The sequence below is a fragment of the Pagrus pagrus genome (genome assembly GCF_965226575.1).
Source record: "Pagrus pagrus genome assembly, chromosome: 11".
Classification (NCBI taxonomy): Eukaryota; Metazoa; Chordata; class Actinopteri; order Spariformes; family Sparidae; genus Pagrus; species Pagrus pagrus.
The window spans coordinates 18,906,497-18,931,850 of NC_140195.1; the positions used below are offsets into that span (position 1 = coordinate 18,906,497).

Here is a 25,354-nt window from a genome sequence, read left to right on the forward strand (position 1 = left end):
GAGGGAGACGGAAAACAAAGATGGGAGGTGACATTAGGGTTCTGGCAATAGGAAGGTAAACTTTAAAAGGATACTGGAGAACACTGTGAATAGCGGTTGACTAATTGTGAAACTGAAGCCACCACACATAAAGAAGTGAAAGCCTTATAGACAATATGTTTTAGATTTTAGAAACAATGCATAAGTATGCCACTAAAATGATCATGATAGGTGCAAATAACTAATTGTTAATTACATTTTTAAAGCTGCACTAATTAATATTTTTATATTAACGATGGATCAAATGACTATGTCTACTGTGAAAGGGGTCACTTGTAATAATGAACCCACAGAGAATCATAACTGTGGGTCAGTGCAGCTCCTCTCAGTTTGGAGCATTTTAGCACCTTTCAGCTCATTGTACTACAGCTTTTAACTTCACTGTTTTGATTCAGTCTCACCGTTCTCACTAGCTCTATTTCCAGCCCCCAGTTGTGCCCATCACCAAGCAGCAGACAGACAGGGTTAGTGACGAGCTGGTGCACAATGTGGCGCATTTAGCTGCTATTTCCCTCAGGAGCTGGTGGAGACCAAAACAGAGCTATAAGGAGAGACTTCCCCCCACGTAATCCAACACACTTGGCATTATTAAAGCATTATTGCAGTTTGGGTCACATGAATATTTATGCTTTCTGTAGTAGGCCCCCTAAATCACAGCCATTGCATTATGCCTGCAGTTATGCTTCTTATAGACAGTAAATGGGGATCCACGGTTCATGTGAAATTGTTTAAAGTGCAGCTAACATGTATCCAGCTATCTGTGGACAGTGCACTGCCTATAGCTGCTTTTGACTTTTTCTACCAAATAATTCACTTAAAGGAATAGTTCACTCTAGAACGAAATTCAGTCATTATCGACTCACCCTCATGCTGATGAGCGTTAATGGCCATTAACGATCAACGAGCGTTAATGGCGTCCGAGACGAAAAGGTCGATAAAACTACACAAAAACTTTGTAATATTCCTCCATACTGCTCGTCCACTGCAATCCAAGTGTCCTGAAGTGGTGACATCCAGAGTTTACTCGAAACAACGTCATTTAGTAAATTTTTTCAGCCTAAACAGTCACTATACTATATTTGCTTGGAGGCACACTCCCGCGTTCACGCGAGTCTCCCTCACAGCGTTTGCACTACGGAAGCCACGCCAGACAAGATCAGCGAGACTCGCGATAGATACACACCGGTATATTGTGTCGCTCGGTCGCTCACATGATAATATTGTCTGATATTATCGTTAACAGGAATTCGTTTGGCCATGATAATCGTGTTGTGAAAATCTGATATCGTGACGGCCCTAGATTTAGGACTAGATATATTTATATGTATGTAAAGATATTTAAAAACTACAACTCCCATGAGGCCATGACAGCAGGTAAGAAATTTTATTGGGTTAAAATGATTCATCATATTTTACAATCTACCATAGTAACAAGTGTATGTACAGAAAACCCAGTGATGTTTCCAGGTTGTGAGAAAGACACAGTGACGGTGATGATAGAAAACCCAGCTGCTGGATGGACAGAGGCTGCACAGGAAAAGGGGCGGGGCTTCGCACCTGGGCAGCCATTACCCGAAATGCGCAGTGACCGAGTAACGGCAGAATAACTGATTTAAACATAACAACAATAAACATTTAGCCTGCCAAATCAACATTGTTTTCCCTTGAGTTGACATGCAGAACCACCGCGAACCGTCGGGAAAAAGTGGACATGAGTATCATACAGCAGGTGGGCAGAAATACGAGACTTTTGGATGCCCGGTGCTATCTAAACTGTAAGCTAGCTGAGGCGGTTACTTGCTAACAGGTTAGCCAAGGCTACAAATAGACAGTTGAAGAAATTACTGTGTTTGTGTTTGTCCTATAGTGATATATTCAGTTAATGCTGCTGTGGCAAGTGTCCATATTTCTCACCGGCATAATATTTATAAAACAGTGCAGTGTTTTTTATGCACACTCCTAGCTTTATTTACTTAACAAGTGATTAATGGTGGTATATAATAAATATATATAATATATAAAATCTGGCTTTGCTTAACTTTGCAAATGAATACACCTAGAATACAGTTACATAAATAAAAGTTAGTAAAAGACTGTTTTGACGAGCTGTCAACTGAGATGGGGCACACAAGTGAACTCCAGTCCAGGTTTTCCAAGCAACACCTGCTAACCGAGAAATTCAATTAAGGACTCCTCTTCCCACTTGGAGCCGGTCTCCAGGGCAGATCTTCCGGGCGACTCGCCCTGTAAGAAATTAGAAAATGCTACAATAAAACCCGAAAAACTGAAAAAAAAAAATGTGGCAACTTTAATAATGAAGGCTCCCACGCTATCAACCGTAAACACACACGTCCCTTTAGTTGGAAGTCAGCGAAAGACAGCGAAGTACCACAGGTAAGACTTTTCCTTTTTCTCTCAACTACTGTGCACGCTCATCTCATTTCCAAACATATCATCCTCCGCAGAAAGCGACGCCAAAGTGTCCGTCGCTTCAGCGGTGACACTGAAAACTGGCGTTATTCAGCAGTTTTAAGCAGTTAAGAAATGACAGTAGAGGATAGAGACTTGATGTGAGGACTTGTCGGTAAACACGGTGTGACTCCCCGCCTCGATGCAGCGGCGGCAGCAGCGCCGACAGCAGCAGGTCCGGAGCGACTCTCACAGTCTGTTAGGGAGCCTACTGTACCTTTGACAATGCGGACGAGAGGACCGGTCTTTGCTAAAACTTTGATAATTCACACAATAAGCCAAAATCAGAGCCGTCAGAGACCGGGTGTAAAGCCCCAGGCGAACAGACGCCAGTCCCGTTGCAAAGTTGAGACAGATAGGTGTAAACTTTCCCTCTCAGTTCGTACTTTTTGCTCTGTCAAGGCGAGCTCAGATATCTCCGCAATATAAAACACATAAGCGACAACGTGAAAACATGGATGATATAAGGTGTTTTATTATTTATTCAGGAGGTCTGACCTACAGTAGGCTAAAGGTTATTACTGCCCGCTGACACTTCTCCAAAACAGCAAAAGCGACACAATTGAGCGACTTTTGGGTGCGACTTTAGCGCCCATCGTCCCCGGCTTTTGACCAGAAAAACTTAGTGAAACTCCTTTAGTTGCCACTAAACAGGTAGTAGCCCTCATTTAGTATCATTTACCGAAAATAGAGGAACTACTATAAATGCAATCAATATTCTAAGCCTGAAATGCGGAAGTTCTGCTGTTAGAGATTGTAAATGACTTTTGAAAATATTTGTTTGTATATCTTACATGTATACTCGGTCAATTGGGCCTGTGGTGTCACATGCTAAATGTATCCATAACAGATTCTCTACCAATTGTTATTATTATTTTTTTTTAAAAAGAAAAAAAGCTTTAACAAGCTATTGTGCAAAAATGCTATACAAACATATCATAACAAATATTATACCATCATTAAACTGTGTGGAAAACCTTACCATTTATTCAAAATGTTGTGTCGACTATTGGCAGGTTATACACCTCTCTGACACTACACACACACACACACACACACACACACACACACACGTTGCTATTTGCTATGGTAAATATGTATTTTCTGCAGTTCCTGCTCTTAGTGGCTGTAAGGCAGGTTTTCTGACTTCCACCTACTGTAGACTCTGTTCAAAAACTCTGTTCATATTCTGCCTGTTTGGTTAGCTGTGATCGCTACAAAACACCACTATGATGTGAGATTTAATTTAACATGCTTTTGTGAAGGGTCACTGTTTCATGTCTTGTGCGTTTATAAACGTCTGTGCTGTGTGCTTGCCACTGTGTTTGTTATTATTGTCAGGGATGAAGATGAGGACAGGAATAGATCACTGGCACTTTAAGCCCGGAGTTCTCATATTCTCGCCGGATCTTTCTCCTTTGCTAATTATTGTGTTGTTTTCAGAGCAAATATGTCATATCCATGGCGACCAGGCAGGTTTATTGTCTCTCCCGTGCAATAGCTCACAAAAGTAATTAATTATCCTTTTTTTCCCTCTCCCTCTCTCCTGTCTTTGGTTAAACAGATCATTCATGGAAAGCCATCTTCTATATTAAAAATGCCACTGCTAGTACAACAAAAGGTAAACATAAAAGTTTTTCTTTCAATTTTACAGGTTTGATGTCCTTTTCATGTGCTTTGGTTTCTTTGTCATACAAATCAGTCATAGATTAAATAATTTTATAATGTAAATAGATGCGTTCTGTGCACAGTGTGTGCTTTTGAGGTATTTTCCATAATACCCTCATAATGCAGCAGCTGTGCAGCCTAACTGTTGCAGATGTATTCATGCATGCAAAGCAAGCACACACTTGACACTTAAACAGACGAGCTTAAAAACACATGTTTAGACATGAAATCAGCTTCCTTTTTATGTGATTTGAATAGCAAGCGTTAGCCAGACTAAAGGTAAGTTTACATTAGTGGCGTTTCTTTGCTATGAGGTCACTAAAAATAATAACCAACAGCAGGTGACACTACGGGGTACAATAGGTCACCTCAGTACATTGCTGGGGTGTTTTTGTTTCCTTCACTTTCATACAGTCTGTCCAAAGAGAGGTGTAAAGTGATCAGTTGATGCAGTTTCCAGCTCTTCATCCTGTGTGCTCCCTGAGTGTATCTCTGGAACATGTGTCTGCTGTCCGGAGGTCCATCTCCAGCTGGACACCAGCCAGCCTTCACTGTCAGACTTGTGGTGCAGGTTCTCATCTCTCTTCAGCATTGATGAGACACTGCAATATCCATCTGTCAAACATACTGCCCTTCTTTCTCTACCTCTCTTTCGCTCGCTCTCTGCCTTCCCTCTTTCTTAGTTTCACCATAGGTGAAAGTAGAGCTGGGTAAATCTCCTGAGCTGAGAAAGCAGAGATGTTATTTGTTCATTTGTGCTGTTTTAATTATAATTTGGCTTGTGTGCTTTGTTTAGTGTTTATGGTTGTGGTCCTCTAGGTCTTTTGATTGTGTCTCTCTAAAATGGCACTTGAAGTGTTGCCTGTAGTGCTGTGCTCCTGGTTCACTCTACTAGTGGAAAATCTCATTGGTTAATCAGTGTGCGATGCCTCCAACGTTCTTATTTCCTGCAGCCCTATCAGTCAGTGAAATGCCTCATGTCTCATAAGTACCCATCTGCATCTGTCAAGGGGTGTGTAGAATTAAACCCATGTGTATTCCTCTTCTGTTTGACCTTGGCTGTGGACCTCAGGTCTTTGATGTCAAATAAGCGTCAGTAATCCCAGGCGGCATTTGACAGGCTTCAGGAGCCATTACTTTTGTTTCCCAGCGCATAAGCTTTATCAATTGCCCTCGGTGTAATGATTTTGTATACAAATTTACACTACCACAACCATAGTGTTTTGCCTTGTAAAAATATACTGCCTTCAACACGTCCTGTTATACCAGCACAAATAGCACACATGTTTTTTTAATCATCATTATTGTTTTTATTTTAGTGCTAAGGAAATGTCCTTTTTGCATGCTTGATCAGCCAGTAGAGAAATCCAATATAATGGAGGTTCAAGGTGAATTGCATCCCGTGCATTTCCCCCCTTCCACTGAAGGAATATTCCAGAGCAAAATAAACAAATCACACAGACAACAGTAATATAGGGTTGATTTTGAAGGCATGAAATAAGTATCGATTAAATCCTGCAGTTCATAGATGAAAATGGCCTTTTTGGTAATTTGTCCTGGGTCCTTTCAATACGCTGGAGAGAGAGAGAGAGAGAGAGAGAGAGAAAGAGAGGGGGGCATGGACTGAGGAGAGAGAGGGAGAGACTGCAGAAAAGGTGGAGAGGAAGAATAGAGAGAGGAGTAAGACAAGTGAACACAGCGAGAACGACAGAGAAGAGCTTTCACAGAGTTGAGAAAGGGACATGCTGCCCCTTTCCGAGCTCATTATCATTCTTAATAAGTCTTAAGGAAAGAAGGAGCATTGAGTGTAAATGCACGGTAATCCTTACACTGGCCAAGGTTAGTAGGGACGTCAGCACATGTGCACCGTTCCCAGCTGGCCACTTTGGGACAGGGAGGGGACCAGAGGAGCACAGTTAAGGATAGATGTTCAAGGAGAAAGTGAGGGCGTTTAGACACTGTATAAAGGTTAGGCCCTTTCCCCCAGCCTGTAGATTTTCAGTGCCTGCACCACCTGGCATTTAGTGAGTAAACAGCTCTGCATCAGACTAAAAACAGTTGTATTTGTCCATAGGACCTGGTGTAGGCAGTAATGAGTCAGAAGAGGGACTAAGAATAGACAGGTGAAGAGCACAAGGGTTGATTAAAAATCTAAATAGGGCAGTTTTGACTTTGGCACCATTCACCACAAGGGATTCGGTCTTGTACTCAAAGTAACTGTTGGCTGCAGAGCATGCCTAATTCACTGTTCTTTGGGTGTGGTCCAAAAACAAGCATTAAGATGAATTGGATGAACTGGTGACCAATTAACTCATTTGACAAATTGCCAGCCACTTGTAGTGGTTGATCAACCATGTTGCTTTAATGGAAATCCAATGCAGTATGTATTTATACCTTACTAAGCTTAGAGTCCAGTGTTGTATCACTCAATGCATTCTACAGTGTTAGTTACATTACAGTATTCCTGTTCATTAATCAAATCAGATGTGAGACATGTTTGGCACATTAATCTTAGGCCACAGTGAGTGAAATCACAGTAGCAGGTGACTTTTATACTTCCAGTAATTAGTACAGTCAGTGGATGTTTTAAAATGTACACATTACAGTCTAAGCAGCTATGATATCCTGTAGACTACTAAAAATATGATAAAAATTCTGCCCTGTCCTACAAGCAGAGTATATAAAACAGTCAGAACAAAAACATGAAAAACGTTTTATTTCCGAAGCACATTTTAGTCCTCAATGTAACTCTTCAAGAATATGTTTGCTCTTTTATTAATAGCATTAATTAGGGGTTGGAATCTTTAGGAATCTCATGATTTGATGTTAAAGTCCAAATCTTGTTGTTACAGTTGAATTCAGAATTGATTCTTGATTTTAAAATTGATTCACAATTAAATAAGTGAAAAAAACATGTCCTGTTTTCTGGCTAGCTGTTTAAAATATAATTTGGCTGGTAGTCCGTACAAATACAGATTTTTGTTTTGTTTTTGTTGTTACAAATAAATCACTATAATAAATAACTGTACTGTTATCATTCAGCCCTTCATTACACTATCTGCTTACTTATTTGAGCACAAATGGGATCATACAAATGTATGAAACAAATCTTTATTATAACCTTTCACATGAAGTAGATTATTTTCTTTTTTTAAGTAACAAAAGTCTTTTTAGCCTGCTATACAGCTACGCATCCAATGATAAGATGCTTTTAGTACTTAGTACATTGCAAACTGATGGCAGGGATGTCACAAGCCAATAGCATATGAATATGGCAATGCAACATTGATGTGACACAATAGATCAACATCGGCCCCTGCCATCAGTGAATGTCAAGTTATTGGCCAATGGGCCGATAACAAGGCAATTATTTGACAAAACCGATGTTTGGCTAATATATAGGTGCACCCCCAGAGAATTCAGCCCTGAAATGCTACATAGCCTCCCCCTAACAATTAGGAATAGCTCCCGTGGTGAAAATGGTATTACAAATTGCTAATGGTGGATACATTTCTACCTTTGCATGTTACATATCGTCATATTGCCCAACCCTGTGTACAGGCACAGGTCTTCAAAATTAAACAGACTATAGATCAAGCCTTTTTATTGTCCCTGTCAGAGTTGGCTGGAAGTTTTGTAAAGCGGTGTGGTGAGTGCAGCTTAGCCAGCTCATTTGTTCACGCTGGAGTTTGGTGCTCCTCTCGGCAAAGTTAATTATGAAGTTATTAAATTCAAACTGAGCGCAAACACTTCATTGAGGAACTACTAGATAACTCTGACGTGTGCGCACTGTACATTGTCTGGGTGCTGCACTGTGTCCACATGGTAGGAGTCTGTGTGTGTTTTTCTTTCCGTCAGCATAATGTTCAGGAGTACAAAAATTGATTTTTGGAATCTGCAAATTGATTCAGAATTGTAGAAGATAAGAATTGCGATTCTTATGGGAAATGTTTTTTACACCGACCACTGTAGTGTACCACAGGGTTTCCTGACAACTATGTGCCAGACATTACTCTAAACAGCTTTATAGACTCTAGTTTGACCAGAATCCCAGTCACATGATATAAATGTTTTTTCAGAAGATTTCCTACCATACAAAACGATATAAAACTTGAGCATGAAGTTGTACCATTGTTGCAATAAAACATTTTACAATTCAAGATAATTTTAGCAAACGGTTATTATCTTTAGTCTAAGTCTCTAGTGAGGTGGCAAACTATGTCTCAAATATTTTCACCCTCTGGAAAAGTTGTTATTGCATGTTACCAGAAAATTTTAATTTTCCCACAGATAAATTGGTTGCTAAAATATAAGATGTAGTTTTTAAATTGGGACCCACCAACCAAATTGACTGTCAGAAGAAAATGTGTTTCCTGGCCTAGTGTCCAGCTTTATATTGCTGATGTATTTGAATCCTGATGATGTAGATCCTCTTGGGAATATGTTTGCTTAATTGTCCAAGAAGGGGACAACAGTCAAATAAGCAAATGAAATTGGAGCTGATGGTGTAGAGTGGGGGTGCCCTTTTGTCTTGCTCAGTGTAATGCCATCTCTGTTCCTTTCTGTCATCTAGGGATGATTTACCCAGAGACAGATGTTCTCAGACCTTCGCTCATGAACCTGTACCATTTTGTTCTATTTTTTGCCCTTTTAAAGGTTAAGGAGTGAAAGGCTTTCACAGCAACATGTCAACCTCTTTTGATTGCTGTGGTGTCAGTTGCTCTGATCTGTTGTATGATGATTTTAGAGGTTGCACTGGACTTTACTCTGACTGGGCTGAAAACATTGCCATGTTTCTCATGGCTTTTAGGAACATCTCTTCTTCATAGTTCTCCTCACTGCCTTTTGGTTAAGACTTGGTTGGCAAGCTGCTCCACTACTGCCCCCCTCCCCTCCCCTCCACCACCAACCCTCCAACCCCCTCCAGGGAGCCTTGGGAGGCAGAGAGCCATCACCATGGTGATCTGAACACAGATCCCCCACACACCGGTCCATTGTGACTGGCGTGCGTTGAGGTGAGAGGGAACAAAATGTCACAGCAACAGGTTTTTTTGTGTTTTTGTTTTTGCCTCAATTCTCGGTGGGATTGTGCTCAGATCCATGCGCTCAGTTACACTGGAGGGACTGCTGGAGAGACTGTTGGAGTTAGGGAAACAAGTTGATTTGAGAAATGAATAGTGTGACATGGAAATTGACCGCAAATACTAATAAGTCTGTGCTTTTGTTTTCCTTTTTCTGTGTTTAGCATCAGGGCAAGCACAAAGGTCATGAGGGAGTTATTCTTATTATCTGATTAAAAGTGTTTGTAAATTCTCCAAATAGGCATAGCCCAAAGTTAAACAAAACCAGCAGGGTTTTGAGTAATTTATTGCCTTTTTACACTTTTATGGTTTGAATCACACAATATTAATTGAGTCAGAATTCATTAGTATTGCAATAGTAATGAATGCAAATAGCAAGATATTTTATAATAATAAGGTAGTTTAATTTGGGTGATAATTTATGCAGTCTGGAAAAATGTTTTTGTTTTCGGCCCCCCTCTATCCTACCCAAACCCAATACAAGGAACTGGTAAGATTGAGTTGTTTAAACAAAAATAGAAAATAAGAAGTCTCTGAACTGCTATCAGTCAGTATAGAGCAGAATTATTAAATCTGAATACATAATAATGAATAACATTAATAACCATTGTGGTTGTTTTGCTGGTGGCAGATGATATCGGTCACCAGAAGGCCCCATTATACCTCCAAGGTCTAACTTGCTCAACACTTCACTGTACTTCTGCCATAGTGGCTCGTGATTAGCTTCTGGTAATGCCCTCAAGCTCTCAGTTTATACTGACCTTTGAACTGCCTTGATCCAGGCAACATGCTATTGGCTACAGGCCTTGGAGACGGAAGCTGGCTTATAGATAAAGTGGCATTGAAGAGGTGGAGCAGATTTTGCTCCTAACCCTGAAGAAGATGTGGGCTGTGTCCTCTGACAGGTCCAGGGTTGCCCTCAGTCCCAGAGGTTGGGAAGGAGGGTCAGACTGTGGCAAAGGGCAAAAGGGTAGCTTCAAACACAAAACCCTAACGTCTGGAATAATGTCTGGGCCTCCTGCCCTCTGCTCCGGATAGGATACCATCCCATAGCTCTCATGATATCCCCCTATGATAAGTATTAAAGTGATTGTCTTGTCTTATCTCAGGAAACCTACACATACATTTTAACATGCATTTTTTTTCTTTTTTTGTCTGGAGTCAGTTATGCGATGTGTGTACTGCATACATATGCGTTAACTCCCACAATAACCTGTTTTATTATGCAAGAACCAGAAGTCTCATTAATATTTGTTGATATGTAGCTTTGGCAGTCAGGTCTTTTTGTGCCAAGTCTGGAAGAGTCTGCCATCTCCGTTCCCTGAGCAGATGCAAAGGTGCAGGTCCTGAGAGATCCTTTTATGTTTGGAGACCTCTCCTTGCTCCTTTGACTACGACCTCAGCCACAACACAGCTCTGTCTCAATCAGCTCTCTGCTGTAATCCCACTTCAGAATTCCTCTTGGCTAAGGGAGTAAATAAATTTTTCAGCGTTTATTAGAATACAGCTTGCCAGAAGGGACTCCTCTCTCCTCTCCTATAGCTGCTCCAGTAATTAGCAAATTGATTAGGAGAACTTGAACACACCTCCTTGGCTCTTATCTCCCCATTCTAGGACAATATTGCTGTGCCATGGGACAGCGTAAATATTTTAAGGGAAACCCTCAGTGAATCTCATTAAATGGCTATGGGGCAGAGCAGCTGTCTCCTGCTGAAGGTCCCAGCCAATTTTCTAAACTATGATTAAAGAAAAGTTTTGGATTATTTAAACATGCCAGGTCCTGTGGGTTTTTTTTCAGTGCCACTGAAGACCTCTGTGATTCCCACCACCCCTCCGTGCCAGGACTGCTCCTCTCCCTTTGGATCTATTAGTTTGAAATCGTTTGGGTGATGACTCTTTGAAAGTGGTGGTCATTCCGGGATGCCGTGTTCAAAATGCAACAAAGACCTCTCTTTTATGCACAAATGCTAATTAAAATTTTTACCCCCCATCCCCAAGCTGCAGAGGGAAGACTTGGTAGCAATTTGGCAGATAATCAAATTGCATTTTAAATGGAGCCGTTTAAAGATGACTGGGGTCTGCTCACAGGAAGACACAGTGGCACAAATTAAGCTCGAATAAGCTGCTATGTGCAGGGGGGAACAATACAACAAAATTCACATCACAATAGGAGGCTGCATTTATGTAAATAGCCAACATTCAATGTTTGATTTATGTTTTTTTTTAATTAGTTAAAATGAACTCAGGTACAGTCAGACTTGTTTTCTCCAAATGCATGCATGCAGGAATTCTGTTTTTCTTTTAATTATGATTTCCCTCTTGCTAAGTGGCATTTTTTTCATAATGTGTCCTTACAATTTGACCAGTTGAGGCAAAATGCTAATAAGACATGATTTGTTAACAGTTCGGGTACCTTGGAAACATTTTGTTCTTAATTTTAGACTTTCAGCCTGACAGAAAAGGCAAACTGGGTGGAAAATGTTGTCAACAGCTATGTTTGTCTACAAAAATCTGCGCTTAGAAGCTGTCCCCCCACATTTGGTATACATCATTAAGTTCTTCGTGGCCCATCAAATTGTCTATTCACACAGCATTCCAGTACATATTAGTGACATCTCGTTAGCAGAAAACAGAAAACTGACACAAAAAATTTGGGAAATTGGCCTGAATTGTTTATCTCTTAGAATAAGTAGAAAGTGTGATTCTCATGAAATGATAGAATTAGATCAAACGTGCAGCTCCCAAAGCCTCTTTTATCCTCTCACTTAGTCTCCCTGAAAAGTGAACGCACCAAGTGATCTAGTTTTTAACACCATTCTTATGCAAGCCACATTTCCCGTAAAGTTTAACATTCATCACAAGACCAATACAGCCATCAGAACGGCTTCATATCCATAAAACTCCATTATGGACAGCACAACAAGTGATGCTTGACTTGTAAGTTTAAAGGGTTCTTAATTGGCTGTGATTTGCTGGCTGTACAGCAGTGACAGTGGAAGTGGCATAATGATCCTCCTTGGATGATGCATTACTTTTCTGGCAACTTAACGCACCTTAACGCTGCATGTATCTGTCCTCTGGTTAAGGGTTGCCTTCATCTAAGCATCATAACAGACTGACATGACAATGGTTTTGACCTGCACACTGCAGGTTACACATGAGTAGATGTAATGTTAACCTCCTTCACCTTCTGTACAGATATCCACATCCAGACAAAAGTCCCTTGAGATCTTTTACAATGATCCCCCAAGGCAGTTTCCCTGTTTTCACTTTAGATTTGTGGTTGAAAGCAGCTGAATACATTTAGAGAACTATGAAGCTCCATAGCAGCTCTGCCTTGCAGTATATGATGCTCATCACTGAAGCATTTATCTGTACGTTTGATGAGAAAAAACAAACAAAAAAAGAAACATTTCTTTTTAGACGTTTTTATAGGACATGTTTCTCAAAAAACCATAAGAGTATAAATGAAACAACATTTCAATTATCTTTTCTGTTTTTATAATATTACCCTTTGAGTTCGACTAACCATGTTTATTTTTGTAAAGGATGGATTATTATCATGAACTCCCTCAAATTGCCTTTTTATTGACCAATAGTTTCAATTATGAAATGAATAATTGTATGGAATATGTATTTTAATTGTCTGAGAACTGCAGTAATATGAAGTCCATTTCTAATAACGCTGCATTAGAATTGTGTAAAATGCCTTTAATTTGTATATTTACAAAACTCATCTGTAATCTACAAATCTACATCTTTATTTTATTATTTTATTAAAAAGCACAAAATAGATTTTTTGCCTTTTGCGAAAAGCAACAGAAAAGGGAAGGCATCCTAATTGGAGCAACACAGTCCCTGTCTTATGATGCTGAATGACAAATATTGTTGCAAAGTTAATGACACAAGAGGGATTTGATTGATCAAGTGGGTGACTGATCATAAAACTGCAGTCAATATTTGGCTGTAGCTTTATTTCCCCTCTGAACAACAGTGTGCCAGGATGTCTGAGATGTATGGCTAGACACACAGCAATGGCAAAACACATATTTACACTTCAGTCTCTCTGAGCATGATGATGCTGCCTCTGTTTGTCGTACAGGAAATAATATCCCATGATGCTAAAATGAACAGTCTTAGAGTATTTATTCAGTTGGAGCAAAGGGTATTGGTTAAAGCTGACCAATTTTAGAGTAGTTGGGATGAAAATCTCCCTCTAATTACTGGACTGTGTGGATCCTTTGGTCCCAGTCCCTCTGCTGCAAATGATGGTATTAAAAAGTCTCTTTTATTTATAGAAATAAAATTTTAGCTTCAGAGACAATAGGCTAGCTCTTTTTTACGGTACAGCAGACTTTATCTTTTTAATAAAAATTCCTGACTTGGTGAAAGTTTAATTAATAAGGGACTTAAAGCTAGGGGAATGAGCAAGGGAGTTGGGTCTTTAAGGGGGTACTTATTTTTCCATCTGGGCTATCCTCCAAAAAAACTGTCAATTAGTGTGTTAAGCTGAAGAGACAAAAAACGTCATTAGTTCTTGCAAAAAGAATAATGGGTTTTAAAGGTTTTGCTTTAGTGGCAGGCCAAAAGCACAAGAGTGAGTCTTATGTATTTTCATTTATTTCCTCCAATTATCAAAGTTTGAGGGAAGGCTTCATTGTTCTAAGGTGCATGAATGAGGAAGCAGACACAGTGGGTTGTTTTTCTAAGTAACTGTCTACCGTAATTGTTTGAGATAAGACAAATAAAAATTAGTTGTATTTGGTGGTGTGAATCATACTGTGTAGAGTATATTATTTTTTAATTTTCACAGTTTCCTTGTTTGCAAGCAATGAACTTGTTGTTGATGATGTTGGCTACGCTTTTGGACCACGATTAGATGTCTCTGCGTACTGTAAATGATATTGTACGTGTGTGTCTACGGCGGTTCCTTATGCAGTAGTTGTCTTATTTCAAGGCACTTCAATACATGACTGCTTTGACAAAGTCCTTCACCTGCTGTTTACAAAGCTCTAAATTGTGAATTCCAAGTAAATAAGAATTACTTGGTTTGGCGCTCTTGCCATCAGGCCTCCCTTCTGTTTCTTTACTTTTGATTTGCCATCTTTAGTTGTAGTAATAGTATCGTTGTACAGGACGAGACAGTCAAATTGTCATTTTTCGTCCTCAGCAACAGGTGAAGTTTTATAGATGATTTTGTGAATTGGTACTTATTGACTTAACTTTGAAAACTGTTAATATTGTATCGTTTCAGAGGTGGCTTTGATTGGATATTGAAGGTGGAGTAGGTGATTCTGGAGAAAGATGGTTGATAGTCAGAGACATTGCGTTGTTGGTATTTGTTGTTGGTATAGACTCAACAATAAAATATTTTCTTTAGAATCACCTACTCCACTTCATTGTCAAACCACTTCGTGACTTTGCTTAACGTGCTAATCCCTTTCTCTATAACTTATCCCCACACCCAGTTATGCCTTTTATTGAGTTGTGTTGATTGATTGATTGCATGTCAAAGCTGCTGCTTTTACTCACGTAATCATGTCAGTGTTCAGCAAGTTAAATAAGTTTGGCTGAATGTCCTGAAGCTGGTTTGCTGTATTTTACCCTCTAGGTTTTTTTCACAGTTATATTTAAGTTTTTTGTAACTTTAGATTTGGCATGGGATGATATGAAAATTTCATGTCAAGATTTCCCTGTCCACCATAATAGCGTTTCAAGACATTATATGGATAATCATCAATATATATATATATTTTATATCTTTTTATTGCATCACAGAATACACATCTTTTTTTAGTGAAAAATAAATAATCAAAGTACTCAAATTATAAGGTCTGCTCGCATAAAGACAGGATAAATAAATGGTGGTTGGTAACCTCATCTCCCTGTTTTTCTTTAGTTTGTAATCTGTAGTATTCACACACATCCGATTTACTTTGTTATTGTGGAGGATACAATTAGCAAGCCATGACTTCATGTTGGCAGGCTTAGGCAAGTTAAAATAAAGCAAGAAACCAACATAGGACTGTACGTCAGTGAACTAGCCATTTTTAAGTCATTCATGTGAGGATACTCACGATTATCTCAATTCACAATTATCCCAATAATGAAAATTCCCCACGATTATTGAGAGTGTTTTTTATCGCAATCCATTATAAAATATGAAATAACTTTTCGATCTCGTTCTTTGGACATATATTCATAAAAAAGTTATGGTGTTGAACCATAAATCCTAATTCCTCCTAGCAGTACATCTCTTTCACAACTGGTCCAAGGCAAAGTGTCATCACTGTGTTAGACTAATTAGAGCACTGAGAGTAAAATGTATTTCACCTTGAAGAAATACTTAGTAAATGTGAAAAGGTAACCTGTAAATGAGCAGGTTCCTTTTTGTAATGAACTTCCTACGTTGCAGATGGCCATGTGAATGGTTTTTTATGTGGAGTAGAAAGTGTGACAGTGGTGCTTAGAAGAGTCTTACATAACTGGTCATAGTGCAAGAGGTTTCAGGCGTGGAGCCCAAAATATGTCATTGACTTGTGTCACACACAACAGGAGATGGCTTCTGCATCACAGTGTGAGTGCTAGTAAATGATTGGTTACAGGAGATCCTCCAATAAATTAATTGTTTCCACTTCATGGTTAAGTATGTGCTACTCTTCCAAATCGAGTGCTGGTACTTGGTTATTACACTTTAATAGCTCGCTTGCCAAACTAACGATATATTACTCCATGTGCTGGCTCAGATCAGAGAAGATGAATTGGCTATTAATTAGAGTTGCACTGAGAGGGCACAGGGGAGAGACTACTCATAGCCTTGCAATCAGTGTCAACGGGGGCCCTTTTCTGACTAGGACAGCCAGGGCAGGCCCAGGTCACTGAGTCTTATCATGAAAACCGTTGAATCTGGTGGAAGAGGCAGCATCAAACATGGCCACCATCTTGTTGAGTCAAACAAAGGACAAGACAGTTTAACGTTGCACAGCTGCAATTTCATCTGATGATTTTAGTCGGGAGTGAGGACAGAATGGCAGAGATGTGTGGGAGGTTGTTTGGCTCCATGTGGTTCCTTAACAAAAGCCTCACGTCCGAAGGACTTTGAATTAGAAAGTTATGGAGGAAATATTTGACGGGCAGAGATGATTTGTGGGGAATATTATTGTTTGGCTCACTTTTCTTGTGCAGCCTCTGAATTAGCCCTTTTATCACAATTAATTAAGCTTGCCTATAGGAGATGTTCCATCTTGAGCTCATCCACACAGGATAAATAAGTCAAAGCAGCAGGATATATGTCCTTTTATTGGCTGACTTGATCTCGGAAGCATCTGTAGTGGGGGGAAGCTGTCTCTGTGGTGCGACTTTGTGGAAGAGTCTTTGCCATCACTCACTTTGAATGCTTCTTTTATGACTCGTTTTGTTAAAAACCTCTTTTTTTAATGCAAGGTATCAGGAGTTATAGCCTGTCTATGCAAATTAGGAAATTTTGACAGTTTGTTATTCATGTCATCGCCTTTTTAAACACTTAAAGGCAATAAATTTCACCGTGACAGGCTGCTCCGAAATTGCCACTAAATATTATTAAATATTTTAACAAGTTCCTTGTAAATATGCCTTAAATGTTTGAACGATGGGCAGGAAGAAAAATGGCTTTGCATCAACTTATTAGAGGCTATAAAAGTGGCAGTGATTTATCATTGATGTGGAGCAACTCGGGCCATCTTTTTTTTGTTTTGCTTATTCTGTGTGCTTGCTTTGTCCTGATGTGCACATTAAAGAGGAAGGCATCATGTTAAAAGCCTGCAGTTTCACAAGTCATGAAAATGTAAGCAGCAGATATTGTTGTACCTGTGGTCCTTGAAAGACAGAGCGATATATGGCAACAGCACTTAAAAGTTTTAAAGCTTCTCGTACCTATTTACAGTTTGTGATATCACTGGCTGTAACAGAGCGTGTTTATCAAAGAATTCAGTTGATTTGAAGTTGTACAGATTTGTTTTTTGATAAATGTCTGAAGTGAAATGGTAGTTAACTCAGAAAGCCATATTTATATTACATAGTTTTCAAGGTTCATGGTGAAATCTGAGTATTCTTAAGACCATTGAAAGGGAAGAAAATTTTGTGCAAAAAGAAACACTGTAATGCCTCTATTCAGTGACACTGATCAGCAGATAGCTTGTGCCCTGCTGTATTACCATCCATGATAACGATGGTGTCAGTTTTATATAAATCGAAACAAAATTCTGTCTGTTATGTTACTTTTAGATGTATGAAAATCAATAGTTTTCTCTGGCAATGCTACAGATTGGATGTGAAGTCTCAAATCTCTTTAATTACAAAGTCAAGCTGCAAAGAGGAGCTGAACTGTCTAAAAATAGTGTGAGATGTGACACAGTCTTGTGGTTTGTGGTGCACCTTTCCACTGGTTAGGGCTGGGAATTTAGCATCAAATCGGGGTCATTTAGAGTAACAAGACTGTGCTCCAGAGGATTTATGTTTTACACTGCCAATGTGCAGATTCCTTCATCAGCCACATTCCAGCTTTTAAATTCAGAAGTCAACTTTTTTTCCTGACTAGGCTATCATTTTGTGACTTAAAGTGGTTTCTTAATTTATTGCACTTCAATTACGATTAAGTTCAACTTCATGTCCTTTATTAACTCTTCTCTTAACTCCAAGAGCGGAGATGATGTCGGCCAGCACCCGCAAAGAGGATAGAAAGAAGAAAGCAAGAAAGCAAGAAAGAAAGAAAGAAAGGACGAAAGAAAGAAAGAAAGAAAGAAAGAAAGAAAGAAAGAACAGAAATTCATGACTTGGCACAAAATAACAAGACACAAAAATATATAAAGAAAACACTATCATATTGAAAAATGCTGATTATGCATTTACCTCAGTGGTTTTATTATGTAGTCACTGCAAAAAAAGAGCTATCAAAAAACCTACACATCTACGTAATTTACACATTCTCTGCAGACCTGACTTACCTTACTGTACATGTGTCAGAAGCTGCCCCTTTACCTCAGTGTGCCAGTGATCATTTTACATTTTTTTTTATAAGAATTATGTTTAGAAAGTATATCCTATTTAATATTACCTTTTATTCTTTATTTATATTTATATATATATTTTTTTTGATGAACATGAGTGTTAAGATAGCCCCAGAGGTATAAGCCATCCGTCTGGCTTTCTAGACATCTTAATCTTTCAGTGGTTATGTTTGTTTAATGTTAATTATCATTTTGTGTCTTGCTGCCTTTGTTCCTTAATGCGCCTTTTTAGATATTTAGCTATAAAGAAGTCAATCGCGGGTCATGTAATCCACAAGCCCCTCTCTGTTTTGGTTAGAAGCAGCCACTACAGTATTCTACAAATCTCAGTGCTGTCTGTGCACATCACTCTAACTGGTTAGTGTGACGTGATGGCTGCCATGTCAGCAACATGGCACATCTCTGTTCTCCCTCTCTGGAGCCCTCTGTGAGTTTTCCCTGGGGTTGGCAGAATACGAGTGCCCCCTTGTCTGACTGGCTATAACCTTGCCACCAGCTTGTGTGTGCGTGTGTGTATTTTTTTCCAACTCTAAAGACTTGAACAATAATGACTCAAGCCACGCAGAGTACACCTCAGGGAAAATACAGTGGAAATAAAAATAACAAGTGGATTTTTGACTGCAGTCAGATGTGAGAAGAGGCACGCTGGCACTGGGCTAAAAGCCTGAGCAGATTCTGCCCCCCCAGTTCATTAGATTAGGCTGTCTCGTGTTCAGGAAGTGCTGAAAGGCACTGCAGATTGTATCTGCATGAAATCCTGTCCTTACGTCCAGAGACAGTTGCCAGTCCCAGTCTTTGAAATTCCAAAGTAGTTCTCAATCCAGTTAAAGCCCAATATTGTGGTTGTCTCTTTGTGGCCCTCCTGCTGAGGGTTCTTATTAGAAGGGTTAAGTATGAGGATGCCTGTGTTGGTATTTCTGCGGTTGCTCATCTGCGCACCGCACATGAATTTCTCTAAATTATTTATTTTCCTGACACCACCATATGGTGCTGTAACTTGTTTGTCTTGGAGCATACTGGAGAAATGCAAGATCTAGGCTGGATTACTTCTTGTGTGTATACATCGGAGACGCTCATCAAACAATGCCTGTTTTTTGTTATTTCTTTTGCTGGGTGGGCTCTGTTGATGCAATTCTGCGCAACTCTCTTCTTGAGTTCTCTTCTCATCTACTTCAGAGCAAAGAGATAATAAACATAATTGGGCCAAAATGTGGAGATGTTTCACAGAGATGCTCAGAGACAGCTGCCGTTGGTCTGCAGTTGATGGGGCAACTGAACAAGAAGCTTGAAGGGCCCTGGAAAAATGGGGTCCTGATCTTCTTTGAAATGCCACAATTAATTGCTATGCGTTGTCCCCAATGCATGGATGATTAAATGTGCTCCTAAACTGCCCTGATTTGTGGGGGCACCTTGCCGATTTTATTTGCCACTGTTAACATTTTCATTCCTGCATTATGCATGGTGCTGTGGGGCAAGGAAGTGCTGCAAACAAATGGCCTGAGGGATCGGCGTAAACACAGCGTGCCATAAGGGGGAGAAGACTAACAGTTCAGCACCGCCTTCCTCAGCCAGTCTTCACTGACAAACTAGACAGCCCCTCTGCAGCTTGGCAGTAGCTTAACCGAGCAGTATGGTGTGGTTATAGATGTCACCTCAAGTATTCAAAAATCTTAGATTAGTAGATATATATATGGAAGATGTAAGGACAGGGTCTGGGTTTGATAAAATTGAATATGCTCATCTGTATCTTTAGTAATCAACAATGAATGCATGTCTGATAGAATATTTCTATCTAACTAATTGAATATGATTCCTCCTCCTTCAGCATGTATAGGCTGAGGTCACTTTCACTAGTTAATTCTGACAAGCAAAGCAATGTGGTGCTGGTTCCTTTGTGTTTAGGGATTTTAATTCCTCATTGCAATAATCAGTGACTGATGGAAGCCCTAGTGTTTTATGAAGGCATGCCAAATGACATGTGCTCCCTTTTGAACATGAAACACTCAGAGTAGAAATATGAATTTTCACATTAGAGGCATACTAACTCTCTGATTAGGATTTACTTGATCTGGGATCTTGGCTGTTAGAAATGCAACGCTGCACACATGGCCTGCCCGAGTTGTCAGCCGTCATGGCATTGGCCCAGAGCCTTACACTTGGCAGGTCTCCACCCTCTCACCTCCGGCTGACAATGCAAATACAGGCAAACGATGTGTAGCCACTGGACAGCTCTGTATACACTCATGCATTTCCATATGGAAAAGAAAACTTGAGTCTGGTGTACATTTATCATCAAAATGATAGCCATTTTCAAAATGATAGTTTGCTGTTTTGACAATGGCATCAGTTCTTCATTTTAAGTCATAAACTACTCCATACTCTCAAGTTCCTCCCAGTATGCAGCCCCTTGCAACCAAACGCTCTGCATGGCATTAACAGTAACTAATGCACTCGGCAATGGAAAGAGGGCAGATATTGTATTTTATGGCCTGACCTTTGAGACATTATTATTTTTTTGATGAATAACTGTTTACTCTGAATGCAGGCATTAAACAAGTTTCCTCAAGGTTTGCAGTCATTGCCCCTGACACAAATGGCAAAACAAAAACATCTCATCCTGTTCAGCGGCAAACTGAAGCGTGTTCTCACTGGATATGGGAAGTCTGTTTTAGTGGACTGGAGAGAAGTGTTAAATAGGTGGCAACCAGTTCATTAGGATGCCTTTCAGAGCATGAAAAATGACCTTTTCCCTTGTAATTGTAGTCTGAGTTCATAGATAGTTGACTGGAACCAGAGCATACTGTACGTTGACAAGGATCACTGGAAACAATTAGCATTGCATCTCACCAGTCAGTCTGCAAGCAGTTCTCAGTTACCAGATTTTTACACCTTCTTGCTTAAATGCCAGTTTGATTTGATTATCTGTGACAGTTAAGTTACACAAATAGTCTTCAGTGTAACAAAGTAAAAAAGTGTATTCTCATACACTATAGCCCTATTTTGCACTGTAAGTTTATTTATGGGAAATACACTGTATGTGTTGTTGATAATGGGAATGCTACATATATAATGATTTACTATGCAATGTAATGCCTATAGTGAATAAAAACGAATCAACTAATAATACTACTAAACGTGTTTCCATATACGGTATACATACATAACACGTAAGTACATCGTCCTATCATGATTTAACATACTGTATCTCTCATTTTCGTATTCAAATTACACTGTTCCACATTGTATGTGATAAAAATAAAAGGAAAAAAAACACGTTGTGATTATTTTGACAGACGACTGCACGATAGCAATAGGGCAGCACAATGGGGTCTGTACCAAATAAGCGTGCTCCTTTAAGTCTGAAGAATATGATTTGTATGCTGGGGCATCTCTGTAGCACCACAATGCTACATTTATAATGACACGTTGTAACACATGTTACATTTATCAGAGAACTGTAGCTCCTGCTATTTGGATATTGCACTGGACAATATAACCATTTCACTAATATTTGGATTCATTGTTCAGCCCTTTAGTAGTAATACATATTTATTACATTAATGTATAGTTTTTATAATCGCTTTTTTAAACATGATTGATTTTACTTCTATGCACCTCAGATACAATGTTAAGATTAGTTTTACATGTTTTTGGTTCTCTGCATTTTTTATTTACAACTGGCATATAACTGCTGAGACCTCGAATGTACTTGGTTATGGTAATCAAGTATATTGAAAGAGATATACAATATTTAATGAATGTATGCATGTCTTTCAACACGCTGTTCTCAATTTGACATTAATATGAACCTCAAGTCTAAGCGGTGTACAGTATATTTATGAGACTTGTGGAAAGCATCAAAAATGTGTTAGTCAATATTTATGTACATACTTAGTTTGGCAGTTTACAGTATGTTGCAATATGAGGTTATAGCTGGGACAAAACATTGAGATATGTAATAGTTTTGGATCACTTTTCTTCTTTTGGATCTTCATTGCTGTCATCATCAGAAATTTCCCTCCTTCTCTGTGGTGTTTTGATAAAGCAAATGTGGTTTAAGAGAGCAAATATTTAAGGTATCTGCAAATGTGATGCACATCTGTCAAACAGCCCAAGGGTGAAAACCAGCACATACAAGGCAACAAATGCTGATCCGGGACTTCTCTGCGGCAAAATAAAATATGGCTCAAGTTTTCATTAAGGTGCTATTGATTAGCTTTTCCTGGCAATGAATTATGGACAACATTAAATAAAAGGGAAAATATTTTTATGACTTTGCTTAGGCCATGCCAGATTCCCCCCTTTGCCTCTTATATGCTCGCCCTGACAGGCATTTTGTTTTCTCTTGAATTCTTGTGGCTTATGTGATACCTAGACCAAGTAAAAAAAAAAAGTTATTTCACTTTGATTACCTTTCCCACTTAAATTCAGATCATTCTGAATACAGACTGAAAATAGGTTTTAAACATTTCTAGAATCAACATTTTTTAAAATCTTAAACTTTTGAAGGAATAATTTAGATTTTTAATGGTAATTTAAATTATCAAAATGTCCATAGAAACTTCTCAAATCAATCTTGGAATGGAAATGATGTGGTTACTTGTTATTTGAAGGCTCAAGGCTTCTGCCTGTACCTGGGGATTTTGGTGTTAGTTCTGATGAAACCACTTGGAAGTGAAGGAACATCTTCAGTCAAAAACAGAAAGTCTATTAGCATTTGATTTAGTGCTTCTAGATATCCATCATGACTGAGAATCTTTATCGTTCTTTATGACACATTTGTGCTGCTGTTACCTTGCACCTTCATAAATGTTGCCGCACCCCCATGTTGTGGCATCAGTTATCTAATAAACAGCTTCTGTTGCTTTTAATTGCGCAAGCATTCCTCATGAACGTTTTATTTTTATAAGTCATTCAGTCCTGAGGCACTGCCTTTTTGTGGCCAGGAAGAATGAAATAAAACAGTTATGTTCATGCGCTTTGTTTCACATTTTCTGTATACTTGTTAGCAAAGAGGGAATCAAGGGCTCACCAAGGTTAATAGATTCACATGGGGTTAAATACAGTGTTCAAGAAAACAAAAACATATTTATTTATCCATTTATTTTTTACACATTTTTACATGTATTGTATATGGAGGGAGAAAAATAACAAACAAAAAAACAAGAAACAAATTTTCTCTTTCTTTCAGTTGTGCACACCCACATACTGTAGAAACGTGTTCTCACAGCACACACAATCTTGGCATTAGTTATGATTTTGCTATGCATCACTGGAATGCACCGACTGTTGTTGATGAACACTTTTATAGAATACAGCAATTACATCTCTACAGTAGATAACAGTTCAACCTGCCTGTCCTGTTTTGTGTTCTTGAACACATTTTGTTTTCCAACATATAAATTGTCTGTTTTCTGAAGTCGGACAAGTTGCAGGGACAGTTTTCTCAACTGTAACACCTTTTTTTCTTCCATCATGTTTTATCCTGAGCTGTGACTGGTTAAGCAGAATGTCGCAAATGCTTATATACGGAGCTGTACAACTATTAAGACTGAAGTATTTTGTCCAGATTTTGTATCAAGTAGGGTATGTATATATAAGTAAAAAAGGTTGGTAGAGTCCTCAGTGATATGACACCTGAGAAAGAAATGATTTCATGTGCAGTAGTGCCACACAGCTATTGAGCCTACATGAATCTGGCTAACAGGTTCGCCCACTTTGTAGAGTTAGGCTTTTTATGTACATGTCACGTAAAGTAGAGTCATTTTTAGAGGCTTGCTCTAGAATGAGCATTCCATACATACTGTACTCTTTGTTCAAGAAGACGCAGAAGACATACAAAAGTATGCCACTGGCATGTGTCATCAGAAAACAAAATCAGTTTTTAGAGAAATGCAGCCGCACCTTCAGGCCATTACAGTATGCTTTATCAGCTCTCATGTACATAATGTTCTCGTTACTGTGTCATTGTTACATTCATAGGACGTCACACATCAAGGGTGTCTTATTGTGTTCCTATTGTGACCAAAAAAACAGGAGATGGAAGTGAACTGGGTACATTTTTTAAGCCTGCATATAGGTGAAAAGTACTTGCACTACAGTTTGACTGATGTAGTATATTGTGGAATCACTTGCTCTTTCACTGATCACAACCAGTACATATGTTTGTATGTTTTTAATCAATGCTAATTTTATTTCTGATAGCTTGACAGTGAATTAATTCCAATATGGTCTGGCAGTTTGTTACTTAAGGAACTTTAAAGGATGTGACATGTAAAGCATTAAATGAAACCTGCCTCATTTTCCCTCAGTGAGATACTAAACCATCTGCTGTACAAGATCCCTTCATATTGAACTAAAGTAGCTATAAAAATGGGCAAATTTAAATATGCTGACTAGTGGCACAAAAAATATCTGCCATTGGTAGGTTAAATTAAAAAAACTCAAAAGCTTATGATTTTGGTCTAGCCCTTCTTTCAGCTGTATTAAAGACATCTGAAGCCTAGTCCTCAGTCACAGGAAACACATTTTTATGCATTAAACAGCGCTGCATGGCACAGCGGGGGAGCAAGAGCTCACTGATTTGAATGATATGTTTTTAAACAGACGCCTATTTTATTGTTTGAGGTAATTCACTTGACTCCGACTTCGGTAATTTATGAAGTTGCCACATAATGGCAATCAAGAAATGACAAGTCTGGTATAAAGCTGCAGTGCATAGTTAATAGAAAGTGTTTTAGATGTGACAGTGCTTTACAAAAGAACACCATGACTGCTAGCTGCTCTTCAGTGTTCAGACTGCAGACACTTAGCGCGCCAGGTGTTTTGCCCAAGATTTTTCCACAAGACAAATGGAAAAGTGCCATATCCTTTAAAAATCCCATTAATATGTCTTACAAGACTCACCACAACTGAGCAACCAAAAGCTCAATTTTATTACAGTTTCTTGTCTTTGTCAGGCATAGCTTCCAGTTTACGTTTTCAGGTAATTATAGCGCTGTGCACACTAGAGTGGCACAAATTAGCACTTTGGGGGAAGAATCAGTTGGCTGG

General features: G+C 39.0%; 1 protein-coding gene across 12 annotated transcripts in view; it reads left to right on the plus strand.

Annotated features, from left to right (window-relative positions):
* The first annotated feature begins 1,627 nt into the window (after positions 1 to 1,627).
* The window catches only part of casz1 (castor zinc finger 1), a 168,760-nt gene continuing 145,033 nt past the window's right edge, over positions 1,628 to 25,354 (plus strand). For 5 of the 12 annotated variants that reach the window (XM_084366700.1, XM_084366699.1, XM_084366701.1 and 2 more), the window contains exons 1-2: positions 1,628 to 2,433; positions 4,073 to 4,129. The gene's annotated coding sequence lies outside the window, so the exon portion shown is untranslated. The remainder of the gene's footprint in view (positions 2,434 to 4,072; positions 4,130 to 25,354) is intronic. The other 7 variants (XM_084366690.1, XM_084366688.1, XM_084366691.1 and 4 more) reach the window with 5 other exon arrangements.